The 19,004-nt window shown below is 36.1% G+C and overlaps 1 protein-coding gene across 2 annotated transcripts in view; it reads left to right on the top strand.

Moving 5' to 3' along the window:
- SLC26A7 (solute carrier family 26 member 7) overlaps positions 1 to 19,004 on the top strand; it is a 186,029-nt gene that overhangs the window by 21,638 nt on the left and 145,387 nt on the right. The window lies entirely within an intron of this gene.

Here is a 19,004-nt window from a genome sequence, read left to right on the forward strand (position 1 = left end):
AAGTACTACTTCAAAGAATAAAATATCCATATCTCACTGAAAGATTTTTACTGTATGTTTCTAAGTGCTCATCCAACAAATATTTACTGCTACTTCTCATAAAGAAGACATTATCCAAACTTAGGAGACGACGGACGAAGCCTCAGAGAGCTTTTATCTGTCCTAGCACAATGACCAGAAAAGGGTTCCTTTAAAATGTCAGACCAAGCTCTTTGCTGCTCGAATCCTGCCAGTCCCACTCTCCATATTCTATTTCCTCTGCCTGGATCAGTGTTCCCTCAGGTGTTCTGGCTCATTTCCCCACAACCTTTAGGAAGTCCCTCCCTGGCCACCCTGTTTAAAATTATGATGCCCGCCCCAACATGCACAAAGGCCTTTCCCTTATCTTTCTCCCTCATCATCTTCTATTTCACTCTACAGTTTACTCACTCATGTATTTATTGTCTATCTTCTTCAGTGTAAACTCCATGAGGGCAGGGTGTGAATTTTTCCCTCTAACATTTTATTATGAAAATTTTCAAACATACAGAAAGTTGGAAGAACTTTGCAATGAGCACCCATATACTCATCACCTAGATTCTATAATTAACATTTACTGTATTTGCCTTATTAAATATTTATTCCTCTCTTCAGTCATCAGTCTATCTTATTTTTTATGCATTTTGACATAAGTTGTAAACATCAGTATATTTCCCTTCTAGTATTTCAGTGTGCATATCACTAACTAGAGTTAAATACTTATATTTTTAGCTTTTTTACATGAACATTCCTATGCACAAATTTACAAGACTTTGGCAAATACATTCCCAAACCTTGATAAAGATATGGAGCATTGCCACCACCCCAAAAAATGTTCTCGTGTCCCTTCTCTGTAAGGTTGATGAATTTTACAAATAAAAATATAGAGTGCCCTGGTAAATATGAATGTTAGCAAACAATGGATACCCTTTTATATGGTAATGTCATAAATATTGCACAGTGCACATTTTTACTAAAAAAGTATTTGTTTATCTGAAATTCAAAATTAATCTGGCAACGCTGCTTTCTGGTAAATTCCATGCTGCCCCTTCACCCCCGGCAAACAACCATTTTTCTGATTTTTTTTTTTTTCACCATAGATTTTGCCTGTTGTAGAACTTCCTGTAAAAGGAATCATACAATATTTATTCTTTTCTGATGGCTTTTTTTCCACTTAGTATAATGATTTCAAGATTCATCCATATTGTTGCATATATCACGAGTGTGTTCCTTTTTGTTACTGAATAGTATTCCATATTATAACTGTGATACACTTTGCTCATCCATTCTCCAACTTGGGCTTGTCCAATTTTTGTTTAATATGAGTAAGCTGCTATAAACCAAAGTATACATAGAAACATTCATTAGCTGCCAGTTATGTTCTAGACAAAGGTCAAACTCCTTGACATCCCTTACAGGCACTTTGTGGTTTAGCTTTTCTTACCTCTTCTCTGGTCTCACCTCTTGCCATTCTTTCCTTAAGCTCACTTTCCTCCCAACTGTCTTCCTTTCAGTGCTCTGAACCTGTCATGCTATTCCCACCTGGGGACTTCTCTATGCAATTCCATCTAATTGGAAAACAGTTTTTCCCTGATGGTTCCTAGCACATTTTGCTCCTATTCCTGTATTTACCACAGTGGGACCAAAAGCAAGTTTCCTCACTTCTCAGGGCCTCTATCAGTGACCTCTCTACTTGTAACATAAAATATAGTCCCTTTTCAGGGGCTTATTATAAAGATTAAATGAATCAATTTATGAAAAGCACATAGCCTGGCATCACAGTACGTATTCAGTCAATGTTTGTAACAGATGTCATGGAGGACCTTGAATTTCTAGAAGCTTATGTTTATGTGTGTTCAATACTACAGAACAGGGAATGGTTAAAGGTGATGGCAACAGTGCGGAAGATGAATTAAGAGGGTATAATCAAGCAAGGAGGAAAAAAACCAAATTGAATTTATAAGACTAGTCTGCATGAGTACACTAAATGACAGTTGAGTTTATGGCAGTGGGAACTGAACATGAGATAGATTTAGAAGACCTTTATTTTAGAGATAGAACCAACTTACTATGCATCAAAGAGCAAAGTGGGTGGAGACATGAATAGCTAGAAACTTTCCATCTTATCTGGGTTTTATTTGGGTATTTGTAAGAACGTGGGTGCCAAGTAGCAAGGTAAGAGATTTGGAAAGGGGCTCTGGATATGGTGGAAAAGGATGAGTTTAATTATATGATAGATATGGGAAATTAAGGATGCTAACTGGACATTAGTGGAAATGCTCAACAGGCCATTGGAAAGAAAAATATAAGCAAAGGCATGGATTCTGATAAGGAATGAACTATATCCTTATATCGTCAGATGACTATGATTTCACTGCTGTTCTACAAATTTAAGCCCTCTTTTAGACTCGTCTTATATGGGGTTTTAGCAAGTGAACAATTAACTTATTTCCTTAGATGTTGTAGTCTCAGATACCAAAGATACAGGGACATGTACAGAAGGTTCTTGTAATGAGGAGAAGGCCAGAATCACACACGGGGAGCCTGTTGCAAAGTCAGAAGGCACACTCTTGGAAGGGGACAACTTAATAAGGTCTGGCTGTGTCAGTGATGAAATTTCTTTTCTTTTCTTTTTCTTCTGATGGATTAAGAGTCTGACACTTTGAATCACTGTGTTCCAATTTGCAGCTTCTGGTGGATTATTTTAAATCCTAAAACTATAAGAAAAAAATGGAGCCAGTAGTTTCGGTTTCTGATCTCCAAGCAGGGGGCAAATACTGTATGACACAGGGAACTGTGTATGTATATGTGCGTGTGTGTGTGTGTGTGCGTGCGCGCGCACATGTGAGCATTGTCTTTCTTCCCTGTTTTGATTCTTTACCACGGCTAGGCAGGAACTGGAGGTCAGAGCATTATCTGACATTACTCCAATGGCTTTCCTTTGATATAATAAGAACTTCATAGTCATAGTGATGGGTCTTCGTGTCATTTTTTAGAAAAGTAGGTATAGGAAATCTTCATCTATTATTTTATATAATTTTGTTATTGTGTAATAAAAACTACCTAAGATTTTCAAGCTGACAAGTTCTTTTAGGACCAGAATGACTAAGAAAAATAAAATGAATCTGAAATTAGGTTTTTCTCTGAATGTATTTTTAAAGTACATATGCGATAAATAAAGGACCACTTTCCTGATAGAAATTTTCATGGAACTCAAGTCTTTCAATGTAAGCGTTTTCAGATTTATTTCTAACCAAATACATTTATTTCTAACCAAAATATGCTATTTCTATTTCCCATCATATAGAGTCTGTATTATGAATGAGAATTCTAATACACTGTTTTTAGAGCAATATTTAGAGAAACTCAGAGAATCTGTGATGAAAAGATATCAGGTATTTTACTGCTGATTCAAAACTTCACTTTCCATGAAAGGGAAACTTTATTGTTAAAACAAAAAAAGTCCTTTTCCAGTCCTTTTCCACTACAACATACTATGTTCCTTAAAATATTAAGTATATTCCCTCTTGTATTTTACCAGTAGATTTTCCAGGGCATGTGCCCCATAACCAGTTTTTTTGGGTTAAACATGTCTTGCTGAATTTGAGAGGCATCTAAAAAATCACATTGGCTTGATTTGGAGAAATCAGAGTGCCAGAATGCTTGAATAGCTGGCAAAGAGTGGGGAGACCTAGTGATAATGTTTTCAGATATCCTAAATTGGCCTATTTCATGGAGCTAGTGTTTGTTGACAGAACATCCACAAGGCTCAAAGCATTGTATGAAAGAATCAGGCACTGCCTATGCCTAACAGACTTGTAATACACCTCTATGAAGCTTCAATCTAAACAAAATGTTGCTTTTACTAGGGGAAAAGCATTTAGAGAATACAGATGATTGAATGAGTTGATCTCTTGGGGCTCCTGTGATTCCAATAAAGGCTATGCATTTTTGAAAGCTGGTGATTACTGACAAATTAAGGCTTGACAATTCTAGCCAAGAATGTGCTTAATGTTCATCGGGAGAACTGAATTATATTGGGAATACTTCCAAGTTGGTGGAGAATGCCTTGGGTTTTAAAGATGCTTCCACAGTCTTGTCTTGCCTGATTGTATTTAAATTGTACTTTTTGATATCCTGGTGAGACCCTAATGAAAAAGAAACCACCAAACAGAGGATAATTTATTTCAGCCTAGTTAAGATTCATTGGATCAAGGCTTGCAATAATGCAAAATAGGATAAGTGCAGAAGAGGAGAAGAGAAAAAGAAGAGAAGTAAGAGAAAAAGAAGAGAAGCAGGAGAAAAGAGAAGTAGGTCACTGAAGAGACAGCGTGGAAGAACAGTAGACAGCTTTTCCCTTAGAAAATGTGGGAGAGGGGCGGGGTGCAGTGGCTCATGCCTCTAATCCCAGTACTTTGGGAGACCGAGGCAGGTGGATCACCTGAGGTCAGGAGTTCAAGACCAGCCTGACTAACATGGCAAAATCCAGTCTCTACAAAAAATTAAAAAATTAGCTGGGCATGGCAGCACGCACCTGTAATCCTAGCTCCTTGGGAGGCTGAGACCGGAGTATCGCTTGAACCTGGGAGGTGGAGGTTGTAGTGAGTGGAGATTGTGTCACTGCACTCCAGCCTAGGCAACAGAGTGAGATTCTGAAAAGGCAAAGCAACTTGTCCCAAACTACACCTAAAACTCTCAGCTACCTCTGTTTTAGTTCATGTGTTTTATTGTCAGTCCACCTATGCTTTGGTCATAGAGTCCTCCAGAAAGCCAGAATTGCTGCAACAATCTTTTGAACTTCCTTGTTGTTACAGACATACTATTTTTAGACATGTGAGTGAGTTACTGTCTTCCAGCCCCCAGAACAACCTTCCATTCTCTTTTACTGCCTTCACTCTGTCCGTGGGCTCTTCTCCAAAAATCTTAAGGATGATATTCTAATCTGGGTTTCCAGAAACATCTGCTTATTCCAAATTGATCAGGGGCAGAGGTAGAAAACTGAAACAAGAATAGATTTAATACTGGTTTATGTGAATCTTGAAATCGTTTTCCTAATCAACTTAGTGTAACTTCTTTTTCACTAGTATAATCCTCAGTTCTCTGACAATTCTGGTATCTGTTTTTTTCATGTCCTTCAATGGATGACTACCGCCTTTCTGGGTGTGAATGTTGGTTAGGAATACATTTTGGAGCTCACAAGTTATATAACTTAATCGGCTTTAAGCAAGTCTATTGGACATATCACTAACTTTTCTTTTTAATTCTGCTCAAAATGTTAAAGCTGTTATTTTTCAGAGTGGCCCACCAAACCCTTCATTAATTAGTGTGTGCATTAGGAAGCTCTTCTAGGTCTCTTAAGAAGTAGAGTAGTTCCCAACCATTTAGCCATTACTAAAGCAATGACACATAGTCATTGTTATTGCATTCATTAAAATTGGGTGGCCCTTCTGTTATTTTTTTAAATAAAAGTGGGGCACAGAGACTTGGTAGTGAAAGACACCTGTTTTTGCCTTCTTTTCAGCTTCATAAAATACTTGCTCCATTCTCAAGTCCCATGAGGGAATTCAGAAATTAAATGTTGAAGTATTTGATGCTGTTAAATAAAACAGCCAAACTTGAATGAAAACCCTATTTGTTTTCAAATGGGAAAATCGAAAATAATCTTTTCATTCAATGAATAGGCTTGTCATTGTTGCGAAAGAGTCATTGTTTGTTTCTCTTTCTCTCTTCCTTCCTTCCTTCCTTCCTTCCTTCCTTCCTTCCTTCCTTCCTTCCTTCCTTCCTCCTTTCCTCCCTCCCTCCCTCCCTCAGTGGTGTGATCTTGACTCACTGCAACCACCACCTCCTGAGCTCAAGTTATCCTCCTATCTCAGCCTCCCAACTAGCTGAGATTACAGGCATGAGCGACCATGCCAGGCTAATTTTTTTTTTTTTTTTTTTTGTAGAAAGTGGGTTTTGCCATGTTGCCCACGTTGGCCTTGAACTCCTGGGCTCAAGCAATCCTTTCACCTCAACCTCCCAAAATGCTGGATTACTGGCATAAGCCACCATGCCCAGCCCAAGTACCTGGAATTTCAGCAGGGTAGAATTATGTCTCAACTCTGGTAATTGAGGGCTAAGTCCCTAAAGTCCTAAAAATAAACAGCAAGAGAAAAAGGAGAACTAGAGGAGATGGAAAGAAATATTACTGGAGGTACATTCTCACTCATATTTAGGACTGACTTTAAAGAGTCTGGCATGCAGTTTCTAATAAATTATCCATGTTCATATCTTTATTCATTTCGATCAAGATGAAAAGAGAAAATCAGAATTCCCACCAGTCTAGGAACACTGTGAAACAGTGTAAGCTATGAAATATTTATGAGAGATTTTGGGTGAAGGGGCGTCTGGGGGAAGAGAAAACTGCAAAAGGTCTGGGAGCCACAGAAATATTTGGTAATTGAAAATTATTGTCTGGGGATTTAAAAAGTATATCTAAAATGATTAGTTATTTAAAAGGACGGATTTCAAACTGATGTTTAAAATATATGTATTTCTCACAAACTCAGGAAATACTTCCAACAGTCATTGATTAATAACTCTTGAGCCATATCTGAGTTGATATATTACCAGTTTTCATGCCAAGTTTACTTAATTTAACCATCTTTTGACCATTAGGCCATGAGATTCCAGTTTGTGACTTCTATAATATTCTCATATAACAAATAGATTAAATGGAGTCAGAGTAAAATCTCCCCTAAAAGCTACTTGGGATTCTTAACTTAATTTCTCTTGCCATTTCTAGAAGTGAACAAAAGCTGCCCTATTCATTACTTTCTGAAAATTTTACTTACATGCATAGCTTTATGAACTATAAATCTCTCATCTCTTTGAAAAGCCCTCAAGACAGAAGCTACGTAATGTGTCTGGAATAGACACTGGTCCCCAATTAATACAGATACAAAATTTGTAACCAGATATTTATATCTTAATTTGTGTTTTGGGAAAGTTTCTTTTCCAAAAGAAAAGCATAGATATTCTTAACTGCATGAAAAAGGAAATAGAAACCTCTAACCTAAATAGAATGAATGGCAATTTGAGGCTGGTAATTGAGGAAGTCTCAAGTTTCATATTTCCAACTTTGCTCACTTATCCCTCCCCTTATGCCAAAGTTTTCAGGGAATAATAGAGTTAGGAGAAGGTCTTGGAAGTCCAAAGTACATCTGAGTAATTTCATAATTCAACCCTCCTGGTATGTTTCTTTAATAAAAGTAGGTAAGGACAGCAGATACCCAATGCCCTCATTGTTGTCAAGTGTGCATCATTTTAATGAGACAAAATGAGATGAGTTGATGTAATGGGTTACAGAAAATTTTACCATGAACATTATCACTGATATAAATTCAATAACTTCTGTGCAGATAAAAACCTCACAAATTTTATCCAGGTGTTCTTAATTGTTCATTATTGACTTCACGGCCACTAGATGACACTGTTGCTTTAAGAGTTAGTGCAAGAAGAGCCATTAATGTTGTGGAAGTTATACAGGAAGCACTGTTGTAATAAACATATCATTTATAGTTTAAATGTGAGTGTCTGATTTCCCAGTTCTGAAACTCAACTAATATTGATTGTCAATATTATTCCAAATGGTTCTGACATTACTATTTTCTACATAAAATTTATATATGCGCATAATAAAACAAACAACTACAGCCTCTACTCCCAGTGCCATTCATCACCACACCAGTGTCTAATATTTATCAACTGATTACTCTGTAACAACATTTGTGCTTTATACTTCAGGTCAATTATTTCATTTAATCCTTCTGTCAACCAAACTTGCAGAAGATTACAAAGCTAAGAAGTGACAGAACTGGAATTCAAACCCCATTTGACTGTTACTACTACCTGCTGTCATTGACAGATGTGCTCCCTGGTAACACAGCAAGCTGGTGGCCAGGAGTAGAACATACCCTGAACTCTGTCATGGTATTTCCAATCCAATTCACTACACCAAAATCCAGAGGATGCCCATTTAAATTTGTGTGTCTGATAAAGGACTTTTTTACCATATGTCTCAAGCAAAACTGTGAATTTCAGATAAACAACAACGTCATTTATTTTTTGTGTGAGTATATTCCAAATATTGTGTGGGACATAGCTACACTATAATTTTTTCTTGTGTATCTGAAATTCAAATTTAACTAGGTGTCCTATATTTTTATTTGCTAAATCTGGCAATGCTTAGCTATTACTCCAGTTAAGTTGGGGCAGTTTAACAAAAAACTCAATTTCTTACCTCTCTATTTCAGATTCTCTCCTTTCTCGATACTTCTCCCTGAGAAATGTCTTTTTAAAGAACGCTCCTGTAATCAGTGCCCTTTATCCCTTTACTTCTTACCTCTTTCCAGACTTGCTCCATCTGGCATCAGCCTGCCTGCCTCATTTTCACTCTTTTTCTCTCTACCATGTCTTTTCCTCCTCTATAAACATGATTAGAGATTTCTACGTTTCAAAACCTCAAGTTTTAACTGCACCCTATTTGATTATACTTCTTAAAAGCATATCCCCTGTTTCCTTATCCCTCATTCATTCTTCAACTGCAATCTGGTTTCTACACCCAACATTGTATTAAAGCTCCTCTTCCAAACGTCACTCAGCAAGTTTCTAATTGCTAAATTCCAGACGTTTCTAAACCCTCATCTTTTTTTGTTTTCTCTGTATTTGATATTGTTCCATCGCTAATTCCATACTTCACTCTATTGGTATTATTTCCGAGGGTTTAATCATCACCTTATTGTGGTGGATTCCAAGATTTCCATTTTCATTTCTCTTGTAATAGTGTTCATAGTATCACCATATACAGTCACATGCAAACATTCCTCTTTGACATTTTTGGACCCCCAAATTTTTGCTATATTATGTTGCTTTTACCACTGCTGTATTATTGAATCTTTGCTTTTGATTTTCAGTTTAATTATGTTATAAACAAAAGTAAAAGGAGCCTGTAAAGGGATTAAAAATTCATAGGAGAGACATTATATTCCTTTTTTTTCTATTTCATTTTCCTTATCTCATGATCATCCTGGGGCCGGCAGGAATAAAAGGCATATTCTTGGGTGGGATTCTTTATTTTTCTTCATTGTGGATAAGTTGAGCTCTCTCAAATTTATATGTGTGTGTGTGTGTGTGTGTGTGTGTGTGTATGTAATTTGCCTTATTACTAATATCAAGAATACATTCAAAAAGGGCACTTTAGACCTTGAACTCTTAAGTCTTTGGTCCTTGGTTTTAAAGACTCCTACAATCCCAGTTACGTTAAGTATCTTGAAATATATCTCTCTCTCATTCTTGAGTCTTCCTTGGGTATGGAACCTGTGTCAAAAAATTCTGATCATCCTACATAATTTTTAAAGCAACCTATTGAGACAGTGACTCCAAATAATAAGAACGTTTGTAGGGTAGAAGACGTTGGACATATATATTTAATTAGATGGATATTTTATTTTAAATACCAGTTAGTAAAAACCCATAAAAATAATTCCTTCTCTATGGACATCTACAAGGATTGATAGACATAAGTACTATGTGCTACTAAGCGTATTTATTATTTCTTATTTTGGCCCTAGTTTTAAGTGCAATAAAATCTTGTTTTTATAGATTATATATACCCAGAGTCAATTTCTTAAAAATGATATATAGGTGAGGCCGGACATGGTGGCTCATGCCTGTAATCACAGCAGTTTGGGAGGCTGACACGGGCGGATCACGAGGTCTGGAGATGGAGACCATCCTGGCTAACACCATGAAACCCCGTCTCTACTAAAAATACAAAAAAATTAGCCAGGCGTGGTGGCGGGCGCCTGTAGTCCCAGCTACTCGGGAAGCTGAGGCAGAAGAATGGCGTGAACCCAGGAGGCGGAGCTCGAAGTGAGCCGAGATTGCGATCTCCCCACTGCACTCCAACCTGGGCGACAGAGAGAGACTCCGTCTCAAAAAAAAAAAAACAGATATACAGATGAAAATATTTCTGCTAGCTCTCCTAAGAAATTGCCTTAGATTAAAAATTCCTAGATCAGTAATGATAGATTCACACTATGCACTATGTTGTGGTTACATCCACTAATGCCTGTGGCAGGTATGGATCTGTGCAAACTTTCTTAGGGAACATAATACTTCAGAATTCCTCTCTACTTTGCATTTCAGTATTTCAATTCAATAACTAATTCATCTTTGTTGACACAGGATTGACACAGATGGATTTGAGTTGTTTTTCAAGGGGCTAAGTAGACAGGTTTGAAAGGAATTACAAACTGTGTAAGATTGTCCATCCCAGGAGAAAAGGAAAACATTTCATTCAAATTGAATAATGGTGGGAAGTAAGACATATATGGTATTATTCCTTTATGTTTTTAATGTATTAATGCATATTAAAAACAACTCAAAACTGCTGAAAGACTTAAATATTATCCAAATTATCTTAGCAAATAATGAAATTTATGGAAGCTAACAACTAACATCTATCAGCGCCTCTCCTGTGTGCCAAGCATTGTCCTTGGTACTCTACTTATCTAAATTCTTCCCTCAAAGACCTTGAAAAGTTGGCACTGAGTTTTGGCTTCGGTGGGATTGAATTTCAGCTTTGCTTGCCAATGTTCTGGTTGGTTGTCTGGTTCCATATTAAAATACTTCAAGTATTTATTTGTTTGTTATGCTCCTTTTGACATGAATAAAAAGTAAGGTTCCATAAGGATTGGTTTACTTACTCTAGTATATGTATTTTACTGCTAGTAATATAGTGTATGTGGTACACAATATCATCCCAATCTGTGTGCAATGTAAACTTTGAAACATCTAGAGTAAATTTCAGTAGTGTTACTAATTAATGGGGAGAATGAGAACTCTGGAACTATTCCCTATGTGCTATTTCTTGAAGTAAAAGAAATGCTTTGTGGAAGGTCTAAAAAGTTTCTTAAAAGTTTGCATTTTCAACAAACTAAAATGGCTTATAAACTTATTCTGCATCTTCCAATAAATGAGAAACTTATAATTATTCACTGTCCCTTTTCCTATTATAGTACTTTGACCCCCACTGTCTGAGTTATACTTGGGCATTTGATTTGACTTCCCGAGACAAATAAGCTTGAGCACTACAAATTTCTGAATATTATTATGTGCTGTTTGTGAACAAGTCATTAGTGGTAGCCCATATTTAAATTAGGTTTTCAGTTGTGGAATGTAAACTAGCAAGTGAAAACAAGTGCAAAAGAAAAATATATTCCATGGCTTTAAGATCCTGAGAAAGCATGAATGCTCTAAATCCTTACTGGAAATTCAATTGATCCAGAAAACTAGACATCAGTAAGTGTTGTGGAAGTCAACACACAACAGTGTTGAGTGAGACCCTCAAAAGATGAGTTTATTATAGGTCCAGGGCCATGTAAAATGGTGACCCAGAAGAGCCTCATTGGCACATAGAAAAAATACTGTCCAATAAAAATGACATCATTAGCAATGATTCTTTGACACTCATACCCTAATAATTCTACTTCTAGGGAAGCAATCAGAAATCTGGGGCCGGGCACAGTGGCTCACGCCTGTAATCCCAGCACTTTGGGAGGCCGAGACGGGCGGATCACAAGGTCAGGAGAGCGAGACTATCCTGGCTAACACGGTGAAACCCCGTCTCTACTAAAAATACAAAAATTAGCCGTTCGCAGTGGTGGGCGCCTGTAGTCCCAGCCCTCGGGAGGCTGAGGCAGGAGAATGGCGTGAACCTGGGAGGCGGAGCTTGCAGTGAGCTGAGATAGCACCACTGCGCTCCAGCCTGGGCGACAGAGCGAGACTCCGTCTCAAATAATAATAATAATCAGAAAAATGTAGAAAAATATTGAGAAATATAAATATCTTCTGAATTCTTATCAAAGTGTGTTGTGCATTTTGCTCTGTTGATCCTTAACACGAAGAATACAAAGCCATGAAGCTTAACAGTAAAAGCAAATTTTTAAAGTCAACTTTAAAAGTTGAGTTTTAATTTCTAAATAATATACATGAGAATTGTTGGTTATTTTTTAACGTTGCACACTTAGTCATATTTCTATGGACACAATAATTGTCTTGAAAAACATTCTTTGTTGCAAGGAAGATGGAACCCTAAAAATAATTATCAGCCCTCCATCTTAGAATAATCCCCTCCTTTGCACATAAAAAGCTGAGTGACCATATCTTAAAATGATGGTCCATATCTATAAAATGACCATATCTATAAAAGTGACCATATCTATAAAAATGATTTTCACATTGCTTGTGTCCTTTTAATTAGGAATGACCTTTTGGTACTATTTCAACCTTAAGAGATTTAGTGAGGCTAACAAGATAGAGGTTAGTTTTGAATTTTCCCTGGTTTTGAAATTTCCCCCTACATGTCAAACACTATTTGGCAGTGTTCAGTAAATTTATTTTTGGACTTATACCTTTGGAACAATACAGGCTGTATGGAATATTTTAGCCATTTTTCTTCTCAGTAACACAATAGTTTTGAATATTTCATTTTTTCCTCTGCAATTATTATCCCTTCCAGGTAGGAACTCTCTATCTAGCTCCAGTCTAATGAAGTTTTTAGACAAACTTCAATATCTTTTAATAGAAGTACTATATTGAAAAGTTACATGACTGCTGAAAACATAACATATTTGATTTCAGTAATTAGTTTGATATGAGTTCTCCATATCTTTTTGGACAACATGAAAAAAATCCTTTTCATTGTTCTCAAATAATGCCTACTAAGGAATAAATTTTGATATGAAGTACAGGGACTTGTAACTATGTCTGGCTTTTCTTTTTCATGAATGATTTTAATAAAGGCTTATATACAGCATTCTTAATCAATTTTTTAGTAATGCCATGGAATAAATTGTATTCCTCCAATATTCATATGTTAAAGCCCTAACCCCCAGTGTGATGGAATCTAGAGACAGGGCCTTTGGGAGGCAGTTAGGTTTGGATAAGTTCATGACAGTAGGGTCATCATGGTGGCAATGATACCCTTATAAAGGAAGAACCAGAGAGTTTTCTTCCTCTTTCTCTCTACCATGTGAGAATGCAGAGAAACAGTGGCCATCTGCAAGCCAGTAAGATAGCCCTCACCAGGGAGCTGAATCAGGTGACACTTTGATCTGGAACTTCTCAGCCTCCAAAACTATGAGTGATAAATTCTTGTTTAAGCCACCCAGTTTATAGTATTTTGTTATAACCACCTCAGCTGATTAGTACCGATAACAAAGTTTGGAGGAATAGCTAATATAAGTGAAAAGCATAATTATCAGTATTGATAAGAACAGATTCAGATTAAAAATATTTTGATACAATGAATTAATTGCCTAGATTCAAGATATCAGACAAGGTTTAATATAAAATGTTGTGCTTAAATTTTTATAAAAATCTCCTACATAAAAAAATATAGAGAATATATCATTTAAACAGTGGTAGATTTGCATAAAGTTAAAATTTAATTGTGTGGTAATGTTTATGCTTTTAAAGTCAGAACACAGCTAAGAATTGTGTAAAATTTTGGTATCACATTCTAAGGTGAAAATTGGCAAGCTGTAGCAGGTCATAGGGAGGGTGATCATAATGTAGGACAGTTTAAAAGCCATATTGTATAATGGATAGCTTCAGTGTCTAGCCAGTTTTGAGTAATTAGGATTAGATTTATCCTCCTGCTTAAAACAAATAAAAATAACCTGATACAATATATAAAATAGTGGTGTCAAGATTTTGGACATCAGTCAGTAGAGGGCTGATCTTGGAAAGATGGAAAGTAAACAAAGCAAGCATTCTTTTAGAAAAGTTTGCAACCATGGTGCCGAAAAGTGGGGGTGGAGAAGAACTCAGGAGGAGGCTGGCAGTCTTCATAGGTTGAAGAGAAGGAGCTGAGTCTGGAGACTCCAAAGCAGCTAGATTTCACATGGCAGAGTACCAGAGAGAGGAGAGACACACTGACTCAGAAATCTGCACATGCAGAACATTCAACTAAGTAATGATTGGCACATGAATGGGAGGAACCTACTGACACTGGGGAATGATTAAAATGAGTAATCTTAGGAACTCACATAGCTTCCATGTTTTCATCACAGTTCATGTTTTCATTAGCCAGAGTAAAAAAAAAAAAATCTCACAATCCACAGACAAAGAAGTAGCAAGATGGTAGATTTAAACCCAACCACATAAATAATTACATTAAGTGTAAATGGTCTAAATAAAGCACAGTTCATCACATTGGAAAAAACAGCAAGACCCAACTGTACACCACTTAAAAGAAACCTGTATTAAATATAAAGACATAAATAAAAGTAAAAAGATGAAAATTATATTATGAATAACTGAAGGAACTTAGTATGTGTAGTCGCAAAATGAGATAGAGAAGAGAGACAGAAACATAATCTTCCAATATACACACATTTCCTTTAGCATAGAGGTTAATGTTTCTAGAAATAGGATTGCTAAAGCAAGTTACAGACACACAATTATGTAGTAATTATGTATGTAATTATGTAGTGCTTAGGGAGGTGAATTTCCTACATATGTATTGGGTAAATCTCTTTTTAAGCATCTTCAAGTCTTCTTAAGCCATGATACGGCCATAGTTTATTTTACTTATTGTTTATCAGTTGTTAATCAGAAATGAGAAAAGGCTTTTATTAATCCTCAATTAATTATTTTTTACTGCTTTCTCCTTTGCCTTGCCTTTTCTTCTCTTCCTTTCTCCTCTTCCTTTTCTTCTTCTTTTCCTTTTTCTTCTTCCTCCTTTTCTTCTTCCTTTTTCTCCTCCCCTCTTTCCCTCCTTTCTTTTTTATGATTTCTTTGAAAATGTCTTATATTATTGTAAAATGTGTTTGAATACATAAATGATTCTTTCCCTAGGCATTTTTTTCTTGCTGCTTTTTTTGTGTTTGTTTATTTTTGAGAGAGGATCTTGCTCTGTTGCCCAGGCTGGAATGCAGTGGCATGATCATAGCTCACTGCAGCCCCGACCTCCTGAGTTCAAGTGATCCTCCTGCCTCAGCCTCTTGAGTAGCTGGGACCACAGACATGAGCCACCAAGCCCAGCTAAATTTTTCAATTATTATTATTATTTGTAGAGATGAGGTCTCACTATGTTTCCCAGACTAGTCTCAAACTCCTGTGCTCAAGTTATCCTCCCACCCCTGCCTCCCAAAGTGCTAGGATTTTAGGTGTGAGCCACTGCACCTGGTCCCTAGGCATTTTGTGACTTCACTTGATTTATATTCTTTTTGCCCCTATTATGTATCAAAATAGATCACATAATATGAAATAATAGCAGAAAGAAAAAGCACACTAAAGAAACTATTGGAAAGTTCTATTTAATCCAAAGAAAGCAAAGTAAGACATGGTGGCAATCATTGTTAAGAACATAGAACTTTTCTCACTCTACTGTACTGGTTGGCCTATCATGAGAAAAATATTAACAGCACTGTTAAGGACTGTAATTAACTTATCTATGTGCGTCCATATTTGAATGTAAGAGTGTTTTTGAAATAAACAGCGCCATAGAATATTAGAACTCTTTAGAGGGTTACACTAAATTAATTAGGCCTGAAGCTGAAGAACTAATTATGTGTTATGTGTCATTGGGATTGGGTTCTTAAGTAGCAGATTTTGCCTCAATAATTGGGGGAAAAAAAGTTCTAACAATCACAATGTTAGAACATTGGAATAGATTATTTTTCTAAGCCTTTCAATTTTAGAAATTGGAAGAATTAAAACAGAGGTTGGATTCAGGGATGTGCCTATATGAAACTTTGGGTAAATTAAAAAAAAAAGTACTCTGTTTGGTAGACTTAATACCAATTACGCACTTTGTGTGGACGTATCCCCATGCCAGCTATGTGGCTTGGTGGGTAGAGGATGGCCTTCCTTAGCATCAGCCTTCATTTTTCCTCTCAAGTGGGAGCCTTTTACAGTGTCTTCTTAGAAATACTGTAGATCAACTTCCTGAGGTAGGTATGAGTTTGGGGTTGATAACTTCCAATGTCTGATCTATATTTTTCATTGTAACTAGATATAAATCAGGGCCTTAGGTGTCCTAATCTCCACAGAGACCACATTCAAAGAAGCCTCATGTCAAAATCAAAAGTATTGTGAGAAGAATTTCACTCTTTATTTATGTCTCTCAGAAACCATTAAACGTGATTCAGTTTATAACCTGCACAGCATTTCTCAAAAGTCTCTTTCTTCACTTGAGCCTGGTCAAATTCCCTCACACTTCATAATTGCCCCAGAGAGCCTCACATGCCAACCCTCTGTAAATTCTCTCTGAAGCCCCAACCCATGAGGGTGTCTATCTATCGTTTGTCTCCTCTGTTTCTTCTGCATTTCCCATCTGGTTTTTCTTCTCTTCGTGCTCCAGACTTTATAATATTAGAAAAAAAACTGTGTTAAAAAAAGAACTTTCCTTAGATTATGAGAGAACTGGGAGAAGTTGAGCAAACAAAGATAAAAATCTCATCTTATTTTTCTCCTAGAACCTTTATTCTCATTTTCTCTCCACTTGGTTATCTGATTCTTTAACAGCACAACCTGGAAACCAGTATGAGATAAACTAAATGATTTTTGGGTACTTTTGGATGAACATTTGTATGTTAATACTTACTGAGTGAATCCAATGTCTGCAGCTCCTTCTACTAAATTCTAATTAAGAAGCAAAGCAATTTATATGAATAATCCCTACTCAAAAGGAATGTACAATCTCATGAGTCAGACTGGATAAAAATCACATGAAATAGATTTAAAGGAGGAAAACCAATAAACAGTGAAAATGACTACAGCTCTATATGCACAAATACACTGAGAGTTACCTGAATGTTCATTACACAGCATAAACAAAACTGTGGAGAAACCAGGGAAAGTTTCGTGGAAGAGGTAAACATTGAGTAAATGTTTAGAAGATGTAAAAGACCATGTAACTAGGAAAATTAATATAGAAATAGACTAGCACCTGTAATCCCAGCTACTCCGGAGGCTGAAGCAGGAGAATCGCTTGAACCTGGGAGGTGGAGGTTGCAGTGAGCCAAGATTGCTAAAAAAAAAAAAAAAAAAAAAGGAAAAGTAATGGCCAGGAGATCATGAGTGTACTTACTTGCTGCAACAGAGAGTCTCAGCAGGCTGAAATACTTTTTTTTTTTTCCTCAAAAGGAATGCCACTCTCCATCTTCTGAGCTCCCGTATGACTCATTGCATGACTTGACTGTTATTTATCACATTCTGCCTTGAGTTAGTTACACATGTTTTGATTTTCTTCATTAAATAACAACTCCTAGAATATAGAGATACTAGCTACTCCTTTCCCTTCCCTTTTCTGTAGCACTTCACACAGAGTCTAGCAAATTGTCATTGTTCGATAAAAACTTGCCGAATTAGAGTTAATGAGAAGCTAGTGAGTAGAAGATGGGTAGGGGAGCAGAGAAGGGCTGCAATGCTTCCACTAATGAGTTTAAGTTTGATATTGGAGATAACTGAAATTCAAACATAACAGTGATGTAATCAAAACGAGATTTTACAAAAATCTTTCTGTTAATCCATGTATGAAGTGGAAGATAACAAGTTCATCTTTTTATTTGTATAGGTATTGTCCCAGATGTTTAGGAAGAGATATTCCATATAGATGGTACATAGTGTTGAACTGTAAGCTACTTTTACTCATTGAAACTTTTGAATGAATACACTTAGCCTTCTTGAATTTTACAGGCCTAGTTGCTTTGAGAATCTTATGTGTGTGAATACATTTCTTCATAACAGTTTTTCTTTCTTTCTGGCATTGCTGATTTTAAATAGGAGTGATCCATGCTCTGGTTTGGCATGTTTTAAATAATACGTGCACATGGAATTTGAAAAAAAAAAAAATCTGGAACTGGAATTCCAGATTTAAGCTTCAAAAAATATTTTTAGGAAAGATTTATTCTAATTTTAAGAAATTTTTAAATTGAGAGATTTCAGAACTATTTTATTTAACTAATTTCTACTCTCTCCTGGTCTTAAAATGTTTTAGAACAATTGCTAGTGCTATATGATTTAGGTACTTCTATTCACCTTCAATTAATAAAATCCTGTTCATGTGAAATTTTTGTTACTGGAATTTAACACAAATTTAAAAATGATTGAAATTGCACAAATAATAGATGTTGATTGGTGATTTCAGTTAAGCTTTCAATTATTTTTCTCATATTGTTAACATACATTTGAATTTATGACCTAGATAGGATTTGAAAAAAAATCTTGTCTTTACTTTTATTATAAAGGTAATACATAATCAGTGTATGTATAGCTTCTAAATTTCTTTGGGTATATAATTAATGGAGTATATAAAACAAAAGTAAAGATTGCTTTGTGTGAAGGAAAAGCAATATAATGTTTCAAGCATGAATTTACAATTATTTGGTGAGTCCATCTCTCATACCAAGAGGATAGGATTAAAATGCTACAACTTAGTCTCTAAATGGGGCTCTCTCTACAGGTCCCAAACTTGAACTATTGAATGGTTTAGAAATTTAATATAATGTAAACAGTTGGACAAACAAAGCAGTTTCTATTTTATAAGTATAAATAAAGTCCCCCCGACTCCCCCATCCCCTCCCCGTCTCTTTGTTGGATTTAAAAAGAAAGGTATTTTTGCACAGACACAAAGCCAGAGATGTCATCTTTAGAAGATGGAGAGTAACTCTTCACTTTAATTTAAAAACAACGGGAAAAAGTGCAGCAAGAGACCTTAGAAGTAGCCAAGGGATCCAAGTACTTTGTTATTATAAAGGCTTCCAGAAATCAGATTTCTATTCTCCAAACAAATGGGCATTAAAAAGGGCTCAGCAAACTATGTATATGGTATTCTTTTCCTTGGCTATACAATTTTAGTTAGTATATTGCCTTTTTGGTTTAATTCCAATGGCACAGTTCTTAGGTTTAAGTTTTCTTTTTTCTTTTGGAGGCTA

The sequence above is a fragment of the Piliocolobus tephrosceles genome, chromosome 7 (assembly GCF_002776525.5).
Source record: "Piliocolobus tephrosceles isolate RC106 chromosome 7, ASM277652v3, whole genome shotgun sequence".
Taxonomy (NCBI): domain Eukaryota; kingdom Metazoa; phylum Chordata; class Mammalia; order Primates; family Cercopithecidae; genus Piliocolobus; species Piliocolobus tephrosceles.